Source organism: Kogia breviceps, chromosome 12 (assembly GCF_026419965.1).
Source record: "Kogia breviceps isolate mKogBre1 chromosome 12, mKogBre1 haplotype 1, whole genome shotgun sequence".
Taxonomy (NCBI): domain Eukaryota; kingdom Metazoa; phylum Chordata; class Mammalia; order Artiodactyla; family Physeteridae; genus Kogia; species Kogia breviceps.
The window spans coordinates 31761777-31779943 of record NC_081321.1 but is presented as its reverse complement, the minus strand read 5'-3'; the positions used below and the strand labels follow the sequence as shown (position 1 = coordinate 31779943).

At 36.0% G+C, this 18167-nt stretch overlaps 1 protein-coding gene across 6 annotated transcripts in view; it reads right to left on the bottom strand.

Annotated features, from left to right (window-relative positions):
- CNTN1 (contactin 1) overlaps positions 1–14657 on the bottom strand; it is a 353678-nt gene extending 339021 nt beyond the window's left edge. Inside the window, exon 1 of one of the 6 annotated variants that reach the window (XM_059080718.2) lies at positions 14483–14657. The gene's annotated coding sequence lies outside the window, so the exon portion shown is untranslated. The remainder of the gene's footprint in view (positions 1–14482) is intronic. The other 5 variants (XM_067009071.1, XM_067009074.1, XM_067009075.1 and 2 more) reach the window with 5 other exon arrangements.
- Positions 14658–18167: the final 3510 nt, after the last annotated feature.

Below are 18167 nucleotides of genomic sequence, written 5' to 3'. Positions count from 1 at the left end.
CTAGAGCTGAGGTCATATTTAGAAACTGTAGACTAGTAATTCTGGAAGAGATGAGAAAACATGAAATTTTTAAAAGAACCTAGAAAAGTTAGTAGAAAAACAACTGAAAAGTTTGAAGGCAGGGGAATATTAGGGAGTTAAGAAAGAAAGATTGGCATTTCTGGGGAGGAAGCACATGAGCATAAGAGCAAATGTTCTCTCATGTTGTAGAAAATTGAGATCCAGAAAAAAAGTAGAGGAATTGGAATTAAGAAAGAGGACAGATCCCTCCTCCCTCATAGGCTTAAGGATAGCAGTAGAGATGAAGACATGCTGAATGAAACCACATTTAATTAATTAAGGCATTCCACTTCACAATGATATTTTTAGTAACATAAATATTAAGGACATCTTCCAGAATGTGTTACAGAAGGGTTGTGGAGGAAGGCTGGTTTAAAACTCAAAAACAGAAGTAACTAGGTTATGTGTGAATTACACCAAGTAATCTAAAAAGATAATTACAATAAAATAATTGCTGAGTCCAGCAAGATTGTCTCCTTACCCTACATATTAGCAAGAATCCAAATTCCTTTGTTCTGCAGTATTCTTCTTAAAAATAGAAGGTAATATGAATAAACATGATTTGTGGTAACATTTGTAACAGTTTCTCAGTTGGTTCTAAAGAAATATTTCAATTTACTAGCAGTTATTACATTCATATCTACCACCTCAGATCAGACAGTATGCATTGGAACATTTTCAGCATATTGTCAGAAACCAATAGGTATTGAAAAATGTGAACAGAACATTTTAGTGATACAATTTTGATTTCCAAAAATAAAAGCATAGCCATGAGTAATATACCATGTTTTCTCTCAAACATAAAATCAAATAAATGGAAGAAAATGTAACTTCAAATTAGACTGAAAATTCTAGTACATAATACAATTTACACTGGAGAAAAGTACCCAGGATTAAAAACCCACTGGAGGACTCAATATTATAAAATAATGCATCCATTTTATTGATATATATGTAAGAATTAGAGCAAGTGATCTTTGCTCTTTGCTCTGAGTTTGTAAATAAAATATTCATTTTTCTCAACCATCCTGAGAACTGGATAGGCTACAAAAATCTCATTTTAATATTCTTAGCAATCCAGTAAACTCCAAAGATCACCCAGGAAGCTAAAGACTCCAAAATATTGTTCTCTCTTCACATTTCCTTGTTCCTTCACCTTTGGGAGTACTACTGGACAACATTTTCAGTGATTTAGTCATGTTACAAATGGCTATTTTATATGCCCCTATAACAAATACAATTGTATTCAAAGAGTAAACCACGTGTGTTTATAAAATAAGCATGGTGGTATTCTCAGCCATGGCTAGAAATGACATCCAAAGTCCAGTGAACTTCTCTGAACTTCCATGAACTTCTATAGCTTTTAAAAATATATGTAACAGATTGCCAACAAAAACATGAAAGAATGTTCAGCATCACTAATCATTAGAGAAATGCAAATCAAAACTACAATGAGGTACCACCTCACAGCAGTCAGAATGGCCATCATCAAAAAATCTACAGACAATAAATGCTGGAGAGGGTATGGAGAAAAGGGAAACCTCTTGCACTGTTGGTGGGAATGTAAATTCATACAGTCACTATGGAGAACAGTATGGAGGTTCCTTTAAAAACTGAAAATAGAACTATCATATGACCCAGCAATCCCACTACTGAGCATATACCCTGAGAAAACCATAATTCAAAAAGAGTCATGTACCACAATGTTCATTGCAGCTCTATTTACAATAGCCAGGACATGGAAGCAACCTAAGTGTCCATCAACAGATGAATGGATAAAGAAGATGTGGCACATATATACAATGGAATATTACTCAGCCATAAAACGAGTTATTTGTAGTGAGGTGGATGGACCTGGAGTCTGTCATACAGAGTGAAGTAAGTCAGAAGGAGAAAAACAAATACCGTATGCTAACACATATATATGGAATCTAAGATTTAAAAAATGTCATGAAGAGACTAGGGGTAGGACGGGAATAAAACACAGACCTACTAGAGCATGGACTTGAAGGTATGGGGAGGGGGAAGGGTAAGCTGGGATGAAGTGAGAGAGTGGCATGGACATATATATACTACCAAATGTAAAATAGATAGCTAGTGGGAAGCAGCCGTACAGCACAAGGAGATCAGCTTGTTGCTTTGTGACCACCTAGAGGGGTGGGATAGGGAAGGTGGGAGGGAGACACAAGAGGGAGGAGATATGGGGATATATGTATATGTATAGTTGATTCACTTTGTTGTAAAGCAGAAACTAACACACCATTGTAAAGCGATTATACTCCAATAAAGATGTTTAAAAAAAATAATAAAATTAAAAAATAAAAAGATATGTATGTCTTAGCAGAAATCTAGCTCTCAGAGGAGTTACGGGAAGATTGAGATGAAAATATATATTTAATTTTCTCTCCTTATTTACTCAAGGAAGTTTTATAACATACTAATAGCAAAATAAAGTCAAAATGAAATTATTAGGAGAGCTTTTTAAAAGAGATGATTTGGAGAGTACAGCCCTGCCAATATTGTATCAATATTCCTTATCAAGAATGATCTAGACATTCTGCTTCAAATCTAGTTAATTTCCTTAACATTTTTTAAATTACAAAGTCTTCTAACACCTAATATCTTTCTTTTACTTCATTAAATTCTCAAAGAAACATTTTAGGATATTCAATTAAATCATTGCCTTACTTGGAACTATTGCTTCTAGGGTAAAATACAAACACTTTAAAAAAACTTTCTTGACCTACTATTTTCTCCTCTTTGCCCATATGTCTTGCTACTTTATAGTTTATACTCTATCATATACTAGATTTCTTTCAGTTATTTGAACCAGTCATACTCTCCTAAATGTCCCTGGCATACAATATTCACCTAACATGTTGAATCCCCTTGTATTAAAGCACTTACCACACAATTTGGGGTTATCTTTTCATCTATTTTCCCCACTTATCTTAGAAGCCTCTTGAAGGCAGGAAAAAGTCTGATTTATTCATTAATACAAAGCCTACCACATAGGAGATGTGTGTTTCTGCTCTCCCTCCCTCCCTCCCTCCCTCCCTCCCTCCCTCTCTGCTTCTTCCTTCCCTCCACTTACAAATAAAATATATAATAAATGATGGAAAAAAGTATCAATCACATTATTTCTTTCCATTTCTAGCAGAAGGACCTACTTTATAGATTGTTCATGGGAGACAGTCCTTTTTCATACCTGGAAACTGTTTTCCTTGAAGAACAAGTAACATTGAGGTCATAAATAGGCAAGTGAAAGAGAAAAGGCTCTGCCTAACTAGTTTAATCACCAAAATCAAATCTAGTAAATAATCAGATGACAGACATACAGCAAACTTACTTTCATACTTGTTTTCCTCAATTTAGGAAATGAAGCCACTCAGAGTTATAGACGTTGAGTAGATTTCTTAAGAATATATATCTACTAAGTGCCAGAATTTAGATTTAAATCTATGTCTACTGAACAGCTAGTACTATACTCTTTCCTGCATGAGCAAATATAGCCATATATTATATTGAAAATCTATTATACTAAAATAACAATGAAGGCAGGAGAGTTTTTTAGCACTTAAATTTTATGAAACCAACTTAGTGTAAAATTTAATTGAAATCTTTTACAATCCCAATAATAGACAAAATATTTTTATGTATAAAAGAAAACAATCAATAGGGAAATACCAAATTCATGTTTTATGATGTCATTGGTGCATAATTGTGCTTTATTTATATATATTTTTTAGTAATAGTCTGATTTGGAAAGAAAATATCTAAAAGTATTTGAAAGATTGATAATACTCAGTACAAGGGAGGATATTCAAGAGCAAACATTCTTATTTATGTCACTAGGATTATATATTGTTATAATGTGTTCAAAGAACAATTTGGAAATACTGATAATCTATAAAAGATGTGTCTGTTTGCTAGCAATTTCACTCCAGAAATGTATTAGGGAAATATTGGAATGAACGTACAAATGTACATGTAGAATAATGTTCTTGTGGCATTCTTTAAAAAAAATAATTAGAAATATCCCAAAGATCCAATAAGGGAGACATAAATAAATTGTTTCATGCAAAGGGATATTATGCAAATACTAAAAAGGATGTGTTAGCACTATAATGTGTGAAAATAAAAATTGGCCAAGATAAAAAAATGAGTGATAGAACATTACATATAGTATGATGCATTTTGATAGTAGTAACAATATATTTAAAACTATATTCTATTCATAAAAATCTTTTAAAATATGTACAAAATGTTAAGAATAGTCAGCTCTGTGGGTGGATTTAAATGAATGAAAAGAGAGTCATCATTAAAAATCTTATACATATTAAAAAGATTGTATGAGAATATTTTGAAGAACAATGTCCAATATATTTGAAAATTTAGATGGGCAAATTCCTAGAAAAGTACAACTTACAAAAAAGATTAAATAATATTTAGGAAATATGAATAGACTCATAACACATAAAGTAACTGAATTTTTAATTTAAAATACTGCCACAAAAATATTTCTAGGTCCAAATGGCTTCACTAGTGTATTCTACAAGAAATTAAAATGTATCATTCACAAACTCTTACCAGAATAATCCTAAATGAAACATTATCAACACTAATCCAGTAATATACATTAACAGGTAATAAATACATAATGAACTGGTTAAATTTATTCCAGGTAATAAATACATAATAAACTAAATTTATTCTGGGTGGGGATTCAAGTTTAACATTTGAAAATCAATCAATATAATTTGTTTCATTAACAAAGATAAGGTAAAACTCATATGATCACCTGAATAAATTTAAAATTATTAAAAATATTTAAAATTTTAACAGAAATAGGAGGGAACCTCCTTAACTTGATAAAATTATGCATAAAAAATCTAATACTTAAGGATGAACTTTTGAGAAATTTTCTTATGAGATAAGAAATTATTAATATTGATACATGAGTTTTACAGGTTTTGTTTAGATGAAAACAGTATAGTGTCTAGCACAAATACTATATTGAAAAATGTTTCCATGATTGTAATAAGGAAAGACTTATTAAATAAAACACAAAAAATACTAACTATGGACTACATTAAAGCTGAGAACATCTGTTGATTAAAGATAACATTAAGAGAATGATAAGGCAAATTATAGAGTGGGAAAAGATATTTGCAAATATTTTCTAAGGGCTCAAACTCAGAATATATAAGGAAGCACTTATGAATCAATAAATAAAAGACAAATAACTCAATAGTAAAATGGACAAAATCTTTGAATGACACTCCAAAACATCATATTCAAATGGCCAAAATATATATAAAAAGGTGTTTAACTACATATTCATGAAAAATTGCAAATTAAAACCATAATTAGATATCCAGCTCCACACAGTCCCAACCACTATAATAGTTTAAGTTTAAAAGACTATTAATACCAAGTGAAGGCAAAGCTAATGAGTAACTTGAAATCTCATACACCACAGATTGAATTGGAAATTGGCTCAACCTCTTGGGAAAATCTAACAATTTCTACTAAACATTAGCCATTGACTCAGCAATTTTAATCTTAGTTATATCCTAACAAAAACATATACACATACATGTGTAGAAAAGACATGTAAAAGAATGTATGTTCATAGGAAAACTATTACACAAAACTGAAAACAACCGAGATGTCTAACAAGTAGAACAGATAGGTACATTTTTGGAGTATTTATACAATGGAATTCTATAAGACAACAAAAATGAACTATTATTACATTAAAAAACATGGATATATCTCACCAAAAAGGTTGAGCAAAAGAAATTTGATACAAAAAAGTCACATACTGCGTGATTTTGTCTATATGAATTCCAAAAAAAGGGAAAACGATTCTATGGTCTTGAAGTCGGAATTAATGATTACCTTTGGGAAAAAGCAAAGTGGCAATGATTGAGAGTGGCTGGAAGAAGGATTTCTGGGGGCTGAGAAGGTTCTTTATTCAGAACTGAGTGTTGATTTCATGGATATAAATACTTTGTTATAACTCATTGTGCTGACTCTTTTCTGTGTGCTTTTCTATATTTCTGTCACTCTTTAATTTAAAAGGTTTAAAAAACAATGAAATGTTTTATTGAAAATAGCTGTGTTAGTTTCCAAATAACAATTTTGGGAAAAAATGAGTTAATTTTCTAGTACCAAAAGACTTGCTATGACCTCTAAAATAATATTTGAAAGCTAAAGAAACATACAGTAAATCAATCCACTAGGTATTTTTAAAGATTTTCAGTTAAAATATATTGTGTTTAATGTATAAAAATAATATGCAATGGGAATTTTCATCTGTTATAAATTTCTGTTATATTAAATAAGTTGAGCCTCAAACTGGAATATTATAAATATTATTTATAATATCTTAGCAGGCAATCTTGTCTGTTACTGATAGCAAATCTGTACTTTCAGTAACCATGACAATTAAATACTATCTGATTAGATGTCTTAGGATAGAATTACTGTTTATGGTTTGTAATGTCAGCCAGCAAAATTAGAGCAGAAAAGCATACAAAATTCTGTTACTTAGTTTAAAGTTAAAATAATGAATTTTAAAAGAGCACATTGTAATTGCTTAATTTATGTTTGGAAAACTGCCTCGTGTAAATCACTGTAGTGAAAGACCATTTTGTTTATGAGATTTCCATAAATAAAACATATATAAATTTAGAATGATTTAATCTGTTGTGTTAATGTCAAGTTCATGTGAGAGTCTAGGGATAGATAGATGGTCACCTCAAATACAGGAAATTTAAACTGTGACTAACAAAATACTAAAACTAGATATCATGGAGAGCAGAATAACATACTTAATAATCTAGGTTTAGGAGTTAGTTAACCTGCATATGAATTCTAGCTTCTCTAATCATTAGCTTTTTAATATACCTATTTTTTCTCATCTGTAAAATGGTAAAAATAATAAATAAAATCCATTTCACTGGGTTTGGTTAAGTTATGAGATACCATGTGCAACACATTTAAAACAATGCCTAACAGAGTGAGCACTCAATAAATGGTTGTTGTTAATAACTGAAGTGAGGTTATAGAGAAGACATTATCTGTACAACCAAATAAAAGAAATCAGTCTAATACTTCTGTTTTTTTCATTTTTAAACTAGACTAGATTAGTGCTCTAGGTAAGTACCCATCTATTTTTCATAAAAATGTTTTCACCTCTTGCACTATTTCTGAAAAACATTTTTGACTCATCTGATTCTCCAAGATTGTAGAGAATATATGCTAAGAGCCAAACTGAAAAGCTGGATATTTTCTACTTAATTAAGAATATCTAGAAAAAGCATTTTAATATTCTGGTAAAAAAAAAATAAGGGAAAGGGCATTGTACTTGTCACCAAAAATAAAAAGAAATACACTCTGAAGTTTTATATATATGTAAACAAATATATATAAATATACATAATCAATTAAACAAATACAAGATTTTACAATATGTTGAAATCAAAAATCACTGTCAGTGCGTTACTTCTCAGCTATTAAAAACCAAAGTGTATATACGTCCATATATACACTACCAAATATAGGGTTGATAGCTAGTGGGAAGCAGCCGCATGGCACAGGGATATCAACTAGGTGGTTTGTGACCACATAGAGGGGTGGGATAGGGAGAGTGGGAGGGAGGGAGACGCAAGAGGGAAGAGATATGGGAACATATGTATATGTATAACTGATTCACTTTGTTGTAAAGCAGAAACTAACACACCATTGTAAAGCAATTATACTCCAATAAAAATGTTAAAAAAAAAAAAACCAAAGTGGCAACTATACGTAGGTATTAGTGCAGTAAATTTTTACTAGATTGTTCAGGACTCTCAGTGGATTATTTATATCTTTCAAGACCAATGTCCTTGACCTGGACAGAATGGTGGACTGCACCTCTCTGTGAGATGTTTTGGATGAGCATAATAGACCAAACATGCAAGTATGAGTAAGATTTCCTTACATCTTGTCCAGATTTGCTACTAATGTGATCTTAGGCAAATTACTTATTTCTCTGAGCTTGTTTCTTTATCTGTAAGAATGGATAGCCACACCTTTCAATCTAACTTTCAGAATTGTTGCAAAGGATCCAACAAGGTTATACATGTAACCATGCTTTATAAACTTCCAGAGACCACACCAATGGAAGATTTTTATTAAATGAAGAGAAAAGGGATTAATTCCACCAATATTTAGTTCAAACACAGCTAAACTTATATATCTACACTATCCATGTAACTATATATTTCTTCCTTCTAAAATGGAGAATTATTTAAAAGAGTTACCTACATATTTAGCATTCAGGAATTATTCAATATCCTAGAATGTCTTATCTTGACAAATTGCTTATTAAAAGACTCTGTTTTACCTATCTTGCTGTATAAATCAACAAAACCAGGAAGTTAATCCTTGACAAATTAAGAAGATTGACATAGCTTCTAGTTTTATTTCTTGGTTTCCAAGGTAGAGATATAAATTCTTAACTTGTTGAAATCTTAAAAAGGTGTTTAATCTTAACCTTCTTTAATTCATTTCTTTAGAAAATATATGTCAAGGTCCTCACTGGGCACAAAGAGGAATACGGCATTGTCTCTGTCTTCAAGGGCTTACAAAAAACTCATCCTGGAAGTTCAGAGAAGTCCTCCTTAAGATGGTGGCAGCTGACTTGAGCCTTGAAGAGTTTAGACAGATCAACTACAGGGCAGACAAGGAGACTGGTAATGTCTGGCAGAAAATAGAATATGGAGGGGAAGTGGAGTTTGGGAAAAAAGAGAAAAAAATATGATGAATAAGGGGAAATGCAAACAGTTTAACATGATTGGCATTGTGGGAGATTGGAGATCAAAGAGACTGGAATAATGAGGAAATGAATTTAGAGAAGTAATCAAGGACCATTTAGTAAAGGACTTTAAGTACAACCTAAAGGACTTCTGGCATCTTGTTATTAAAAAGAGAAAGAGAGAGAGACCTCTATCAAAAATTTTTCAGCAGAGGAGGCACCTGTTGAGATTGGTTTCAGAAAGACAATTGATTATAGTGTGGAGAATGTTCTTGAGAAGGCTACAGAGAGGGGGACTGAAGTAGGGGCTCTGAACTCTGAATATCCTCAGAATATCCTCATTTCCTCCACAGGAAACAAAGGCTTAAAGAAATTAAGTAACTTGCCCCAAATCACACAGTTTGTAAGTGGCTGAGCTAGGTTTTGTGCAAAGCTCTACATAACTCTAAAACGTGTGCTCTTAGGACCATAGAAACTGCCCCTCATGAAGAGAAACAAATGTGACAAACCCTAGCATTTAGAGAATAGCAACAAATAAAACAGTGTAGGAAAAGTGATGACACAGTCAGTCTACATCATCAAAATCAAGTACAGGGGTGAGCAATTATCCAGTGAATTAAGGACCATCTGGATAATCCTGGCAAAAGCAGATTTAGTGCCTGAGTCATTCAGATAATTGTGCAAACAGTGTGCCCTGCTCTGGCGGAGTAACCTGGTCTTTAATATCTTCCATAGTACATTTTTCCCTATGGCACTTTAAAAATGGACAACAGTAGCTCAGAAAGAATAAAGGTACTATTCACTTCATGGGAAAGTCACATAAATAATAATGGGATCTCAATAGACTGTGAGTGTATTTATGTCCCCAGGAGCCATTTCACACAGAGATACATGATATACATAAGCCAAATACTACTTCAAAGAAGCACAGAAGTTCAGCAATAGCACCCTCAAATGTGTGTGTTTATGTTCAATTCTTTGTCAGGTAGCAGAAAGTTTTCTGAGCATTAAAGAAATGAAAGATATTACTGCAAATAGATTTATAGATTAAACTACAGTAAGGTAACAAATTTCTGTATGTTCAACACAAAAAATTAAAGGCCAAAAAAAACAAGGTGAGGAAAAATTTCACAGTTTACAACAGATTTCTAATTATATGAAGAAACTATGAATACCCCAATAAAGAAATAGTCAAACGAAATCCACAAATTAAGAAATACAAAGAGCAGATAAACAATTTGAGAAATGAAAACATTTCTCAAACTCATACAAAATCATAGAAACACAACTCAAAGAATAACTAGATACCTAATTTCTGCTATCAAAATAGTCGCAATTGTTTTAACCACAGTACCAAGTATTAATAAGACTATTGCCAAATCAGCTTAAACTGAGTACCAATTTCTGCACGAATTTTTTTGCTGGTGCAATTTGGCTATAAGCATTAGGAGTCTGGAAATATTTATATGTTTGATCCAGTAACATCTAAGAAGTTACTGTAAGGAAATGGTCAGAAAGGTAAAGATTAATGAACATTTATGTTCATTTCCATAAGTGTAAAAAACTGGAAACTATCTAAAAGCTCTATATAAAAATTATTTGGCAGCCAAAAAAAAAACATGGTTAGTAAGAATATTAAATAAAATAAATGAATATTTATGGTATGATGTTAAGTGGGAAAAAAGCTGAACGCCAAAATGAATATTCACTCTAATTTCAACTCTGTAAATTTAAAATACCTATGCATATTCATAGAAATAAAACTATAAGGTTGATAGTGGACCTCTGTGCATGATGATGTAATTACATTTTATTTCCAATTTTTCTTGAATGATCCCATATTTCCTTATAATCATAAAAGTGTTATTTAAATGTAATGTTAAATGAATATACTTTCAAATATAACTTTACACAGTAAGTCATCCAGACAACCATAGTGAAATAATGCCCCATTCCTCCACCTGCTACATTTCCAAGTTCACACAACTGGTAAGTCCTGTTCTCAGGATTTGAACCCAGGTATTCTTTCTCCAAAGCCAGTGCTCTTCAAGATACAAAGTAAAGCACAGTGAAAGTTTCAAAGCAGAATTGAATCAATAAGAGACATTAATAATACATTATACCAATAATAATATCTGACATCTTAGATTAAAGCAGAGAAACTTATACACTGGGATATTTGATAACTGCACTAATGGAGGTATGCAATGACAGATGAAACTGGTATTAAGGAAAACAGAGAAAAATACAAATTAGGTTGAGAATAGAAATGAATAAATTTATTACTGAATGGATGGTAGGCATTTGGAGGTAGAGAAAAGGAAATCTAAAAAATAAATAAATAAAACTGATCACAAATCAGAAAACCCTAGAAAACTGCAGTATCCTTTGCTAAAAGCCAGCTTAAGGGTGATGACAACTGATGGGGGAAAAGCAAAAAATGGTTGTTACTATGTACATTATCATTACTGTAAACATACTTCTACTACTAATAGCTATTGTTTATGAGTAATTATCATGGGCCAATACCTATTTTAAATGTGTTACATGCATTATCTCACTTAATGCTTGAAAAATATCCCACAAAAATCTCTGAGATAAGTGCTGTTGTAATTTCCAATTGACTTACTGACATTCACTTATCTGCCTAGTGATATATGAATATTAACACATCTAGGCTTCCTTCTAATACCTGTGCTCTTAGCCACCAGGATAATATTTTGGAATGACTCATGGAGGAGAGAATAGAAACAGAAATGCAAAGGAAAGTTTTATTTCTAATAAAATTGTCATCCATTTGGGGGATTCATTTGAAATCTAGGAGCAGGAAGAAGACATAAGAGGGGCATAAAGACAGGGTTATAAAAAGTAAGAGAATAATTATGACATCAGATCATTGTGGTACCAAGAAGTAACATTTCAAGGAGGAGATGGACAATACAGCAGAAATGGCAGATCAAAAGGGAAGAAAAATGAATGTACCAATAAAAAGAAAACGAATACTGGACTTGAAGAAGAACTTACTGATGACTTAGAGAAGATTGATTCTTGATATGACATAGATCATGGCCAATTTATCTGTAGAAATGGATGGACCCTGTTGATCACTTTTTTAAAAATAAGGCACATGGCATGTTTTGTGTGGAGAAATATGTATTGTCTATCTTTCAACTTGGTCTCAAGGGGAAGAAGATATGAGAGTGTATATATAGAATAACCTGTACACAGTCATAACCTCTACTAGGAAATAGAATCATTCTGTGGAAGGACATAGAAATGCCTCATGTCATTCATTCCTGCTCATGGAGAAGACAATGGAGCCGAAGGAAGTTTCCAGAAGTGGTTCTCAACACATAGCCTTCTATCAATAAATGGATTATCCAAAATCATTGCTGCATCCATTCAAACAATTCCTTATGGTGATACTTCCTCAGTAAGAATATTTGAGCCTACTTAGAACTGTAGCCTATACAAAATGTAGGTCATGGTCTTTTTCTGCAAAGTACTAACTGCCTAATTAGAAGACAAATCAAACATACAAATAATGGTCAAGCAACAAAACAGACTTAGTGTCTGAATGACTGAATAACCTTGGTCTATACTGTATCAATATTGATCAGATATTGTTACCAGTACCAAAAACCATAGGAAACTGAAGAATTCTATTTGATAGTAACTGCTATGCAATTAATTCACAGTAGGTTGGAATATTAGGGTTGAAATAGTGGACTTTCAGAAGATTTTAAACAAATTACTTATGTCCTCTAAATCTTAGTTTTCTCATCTAAGAAAATGGAAAGGTTTTCATCAAGATTAACTAATTCCAGGCAATGGGAAAAAGAAATGCACATACACCTATAAAAGAAAGTCCATGTCATGAAAATAGATATGATATAAAACAGCAGCACAAGTTTAAATATCAGGTCCACAAGTAAAATTTGTACAAAGAAATATATCAAAATCACCCTCCAAGATTCCAAAGGTCCCTTAGTTCTATATCCTATAAAGTGGGTGGATCTGGGATTTTCCCCCAGATCCTCTAATGCTGCCAGCTGTGAGTTACTACCCAAATAAATTTACCACCGAACAACCAAGGTACAGGCATAGGGAAACCATTACGCTCTGATGAATTTAATAAAATATCCCACATATGACATATTTATTTGATATATGTGCTACATTTCAGGCTAAGGCTCATGTGTACACTGTGAAGCTGAAAAATGCAGGGAAATGGATGAAGCTCAAATAGCACTCTAAGAATGTATTCAAAATAATATTTGGAAATATTGATCTTCATGTGCAATACAGAAACATTATTTCATGCAAGGTTTCCTCAGTCTGAGTGCATCTTCTCTGGCTTTTCCCCTAATGGAGAATTTGATTCCCTCTTTCCCCTCCCACTCAGTGCTTCCAGATTGCTTCAGAAGACCAACGCAGCCTGCTCAGCAGCAGGCAAACAGGGCTGGGTGAGCAGGAGCTATATATAGCTCCACCTTGGAGATATGCACACACAAGTACGTGTACAAATGCCCATGCTGGATGTGGCATGAATAAATGAGAAAAGCTTGCAACTTCTCCCCTCTCCCCGCTTCCCATCACCCGAATGTTTCAGCAATTGTCAAAGCAGGGTGTCATCAGTCGCTGAGAGTGATGCAGCGTCTAATTTCTCTGCAATTCTCTGCTTACTGCTTCCAGCAGTCTAACTCCGGCAGGAAACGGCACTGGGCCAACACCTACTACCCAGATGCGGTCACCCAAGGAGGCTGCCTTGCAGCCCCTGGGAGCCCATTCCGGCACGATTATTTGACTCTCCGCACATCCCCCAGGATAAACCCATCTTTTAGAAACTAGGCGAGAAGGTGGTTTCCGATAAACAGTGTCAGGCTAGGAGAGAAGAAGCCAAGCCCTCCTTGCCTCTTCCCTCCTCAGTCTGCCGCAGATAGTGGAGAAGGGCTGATGTCTTCTCAGTGGAGACGTAGTTAACTGGAAAATGCCCTGCGAGTGCAGGCTTTTTTCCCCAACCCCCCACTCCCGAAAGGAGCCGGTTCTTAACAAGGGCCAGGGAACATACAAGTCCTTTTCCCCTCAGCGCAGTCATTCCCAGTTTTTCAGGGCTGTACTAGTCTAGAGGCAAGGGAGGAGAGGGGAAACGAGTGGGTGCGGACAGGCGTGGGGAGGAGCAAATGCTCTTCTCTTCTCGATTTAGGAAGACCTGCAGGTTCCCGGCTGCTGACAGGTCTGCTCTCCCAGACCCTCCCTTGCCAGGTCGACTTGGCATCCCTTGGGCGAATCGCCGGCGGTGGCGGCCGCAGCCTCCGAGAGGAAAGTTGACGAGACGGAGAGGGGGCTCGGTGCCCTCTCCCATAGTACTGCCGCCCTGCCCCGCCCGTCACCCCGGGCTCCGGCATCCCGTAACCCTCCTTCCCAGCACCACACACCCACCACCCAGTCTTTCCTGCCGTCCTTCTCGACGAGAGCTGCGGCGACTACAGGAAATCTGGGGGTGACGAGGGCGGGGCGGGGCTGGGGGAAGGGGAAAGGGAAGGGAGGCAACAGCAGCAGGAAAACACGCATTCTTTATTCTGTCTGCAAAGAAGGGAAAGTCCTGCCTCCTACCTGTTCCCTGCTCCTGCTCGCCTTGGCGCGGCACAGCTGGACCATAACCTACAGGTTTCCCACTTCCGCCACAGACACCTGGGAGAGCATCTCCCCTCCCGGCGCCCCTCCTCGCCTCGGCCGAGCCCACCCCAGCTACTTGACAGCAGAAGCCAGGCCTTTTAGAGCGCTTATTGGGGCGGCGAGGGAACTGGGGCGGGCGCCGGAGAGAAAATCGAGTCTCTGATTGGACAGGCGGAATGTCACTCTCACCCCAGGACCAGGGCTCGCTGCGGACCCGGGTAGCTGCTAAACCCAACCGCAAAGGGTCTCTGCAGTCGCTGGAACCAAACCCTGCTGCTACTGGATCAATGACCCCTAAGAGGAGGGAAACTGGTTTGTTGACTTGTCATCTGAGACCCCAAGAGGGAGGGAGGGACCAGCCAGAACCAGACACCCAGCACTTTCCAGAGCTTCCCTGAAGGGACCATCTGCTCTGGGAGATTTGACAAGCGAAAATATCAGGAGCAGTGGTGAGTGCCTCGATAGAGAGGCAGGAACTTCGGTAACGAATGAAACAAAATAGAAAAATACATATAATTAAGTGGAAAAAAATCATAAGAAAAAAACATGAGGATTTTATTTCAAGTTTCCATTCTTTCCCCTAAATGTAACATGGCAGGATTTCATGTGGAGAAAATGTTGAACTGCTTATTCTGTAGTGCAGGGAGACTCCAAAATACCCACTGGTAGGAACACTGTGTTCGATGGAAAAGTGTTACGGTAATAACCTCTCAAAAAAGAGTAAAAGAAGGCAATTCTATCCAAACTGCATAAGACACTTGCCTTGGGCAGTTCATCTGGTGGCAAAAGTCTTCAAACAATCACCACCAGGCTGATTAATCAATCTGCTCCCTTTCTTCTGATACTGGGCCATCATTTCTTTTGTGCTCAAACCCTGAAGAGCAGAGGATGGATAAGCCAACCCAAATCTATATGATCCCAAGCTTGCCTTTTAGGTGAAGGAGGACGAGGGTAAAACCATTTTCTGCCCACATTCCGTCTCTGCCACTGGTCCAGGTGGAGTCAGAAATCTGTGGAATTCAAGGGACTTCTTAGAAGAGGAATAATCATAGAAAATCACAAGTAACATTTGGGGTAGGGAGGTGTCTTATTCTAATGCCATATAAGGAAACAGTCTTCTCCCTCAGAGGCTGCTTCCTTTCTGCAAATAGCCAAGTTCCTCATCCACCTAAATTAAGTAGCTGTCTTAACTAGTGCTGAGCATGACTGAGCTCCCATCCTCAGAGAGCTTAGGATGGACATGGTTCACTGGACAACCGTGGAGATGACATCGTTATCAAATGTTAAACAAGTGCAGGCTCTTTGTGCCTATGACTGTTATCACTGTTAAGCCAGACTCTTCAGTGTTCTCTTCATGAAGCTGGAGGAATCAAATTAATGTATTTGGGAGTCAGAAGGAATCTTAGAGATAATTTATAGTGAACAATAGATAAGACTCATGTCAGAAACCCTCTTAACACTGAATAGAAATAACTAAAATGTAATGGAAAGTTTCAAGATCCCATCATTCATGTTTCTACATAATATTCCCGTTAGTCTTATGCCTCCACCTATGCACCCACACCAACTGTTCCATTGAATTGGACAAATTGTTCATGACTTACTGCATGTACTGAGCACTTAATCTGTGTCACACGCTGTGTTAGGTGTTAGGGAATGAAGTAAGAATAATACATTGAACTTATTAAAAAGGGATTCAAGAAGCAATTGAGACAGTAAAATACTGTAGAGGAAGTGTGTATAATCAACACTAACATCTTTTGATCCCTGAGCATAGATTATTTTGAGTCACAATGAACTATAGCGCACCCTCCTCTAGACTTAAGCAGTGAGAAGGCCGAGTATCAAGGAAAAACACTGAGCACTGAGGTTAGCATGGGATTACTAAATTATTCTATCATTATTCTTTCATTCCTTCATTTCTTCAACAAATATTAGTGAAGAATGAAATAGGCAAGCTGGTGTGTGCCCACACACATACATACACAGACAACCTGGGAACAGTGTTAGGTTAAGTCCATCTGGTCATAGGTACCTCGTATATTTTCAGATAAAGCAAATTGTCTCCAGGTTACTGGTTATCATCTCAGAGAGCAAAACTTCCATATCTGTTCCCGGAATACATGTTTATTATGTATGTGAATATATCAGAAATACCTGCTGCAGAGCATTTTACATTTTCCAAATCACTTTCAGATACAATCCCCATCTATGTTCTTAAGTAAGAAGGAGAGTCATTATTAGCCCCATTTCACAATTGAGGAAATTGAAGTAGCCATGGAAATGTATTCCTTTGAAACAAAAGGTAATAAAAAATAGTTGTGTATATAATGCTTCATATGTAGGAAATATCCAACCTATACTTATTGATGAATACATGCATTACAAAATTTGAAAGTTTAAAGAACATTAGGAGTTGTCAATTTCCACCCATGATTCTATGAAGAAGAGATTCAGGCATTATAACTTGCCCAAGGTTGTATATCTAGTTAGGGGCAAAGCTGGCTCTAGAACCCAGTTCCTTACTTTTTCCACCTCAATGAACAATAGATTTTTCTGGTATATCTCATCCAGGAGAGTTCTTAGCTGTTCTCCTCCCCAAACTACACAGTCTATTGAAGTTTTCAGAACAGACACAATGCTATTCTCATCTTCCAGCATCTATAAATATATATGAAAGCATGCCATTTTAACTGGAAATTAAGCAGGGCATAATCAGTATCTGAGACTCAGTTTGCTTTTAAGTTTGGGGTCTGCCTCAAGAGATTGGGATCAGAGTAACTGGGGCTGGTGTAGAAGTATAAAGAAAGCAGATGGAAATGGGTGGTCAGCTAGACAGATTGCCTCTAGCACACATTGTCCCTAAAGTGAGGAAGAAGAGAACTGGAGAAACATGTCTCAATCTCCCTTCTCTGGCAGCCTGGTATTATTATTTGCAAATCTTCAAAAGAAACACTAGGAAAATGTGCCTTGTTCCCTGGATGGCTCTGTTTCCCTAATCACTGGCAGAGTTCCATAGCACAATTTACTGGGCATTACATTGCTAATCTCCCCTTGGCCCTATTATTGAATTCTCCTGCCATCCTCTCCTTCTTCCACCCTGCACTGGCCCTCATTATTAAAACATTCCAATTTTCTCCAACCAGTGATTAAATCTCAGTGAGAGGAAAGGAAACTACAGCAACAGTACAGCTTTCCACAGCATGTATTCCTTTTCTTTCTCCTCTGCTCAACCCACCATTTCCTCACTTTGAAGCTTCGCAGGAGAACAGTTGCTAACAGCCTGTTATGGGAAAGAGGGAGGGAGAGTAAGAAAAAAAGGGCTTTTCCAATCAAAATTTCAAGCAAACTTAACACAGCAGAAACTGGTTTGAAGACAGTCATCCTAAACCCAGCCTGCAACATCTCAAGGAAGATCACATCAGCCCACTGACCTAGCTTTTACAGAGCCGACTGGGAACACAGGCAAAGGAAAGGGGGTGCATGCACACACACACACACAAACACACACACACACACACACACCCCACACTATCAGTACCATGTGCCGGGAAGCAGCCTGAGCAGATAGTTTTCAAGTACTAAAGACTAGAGATACAGTCAACGGCAGCAGCTTGCTACT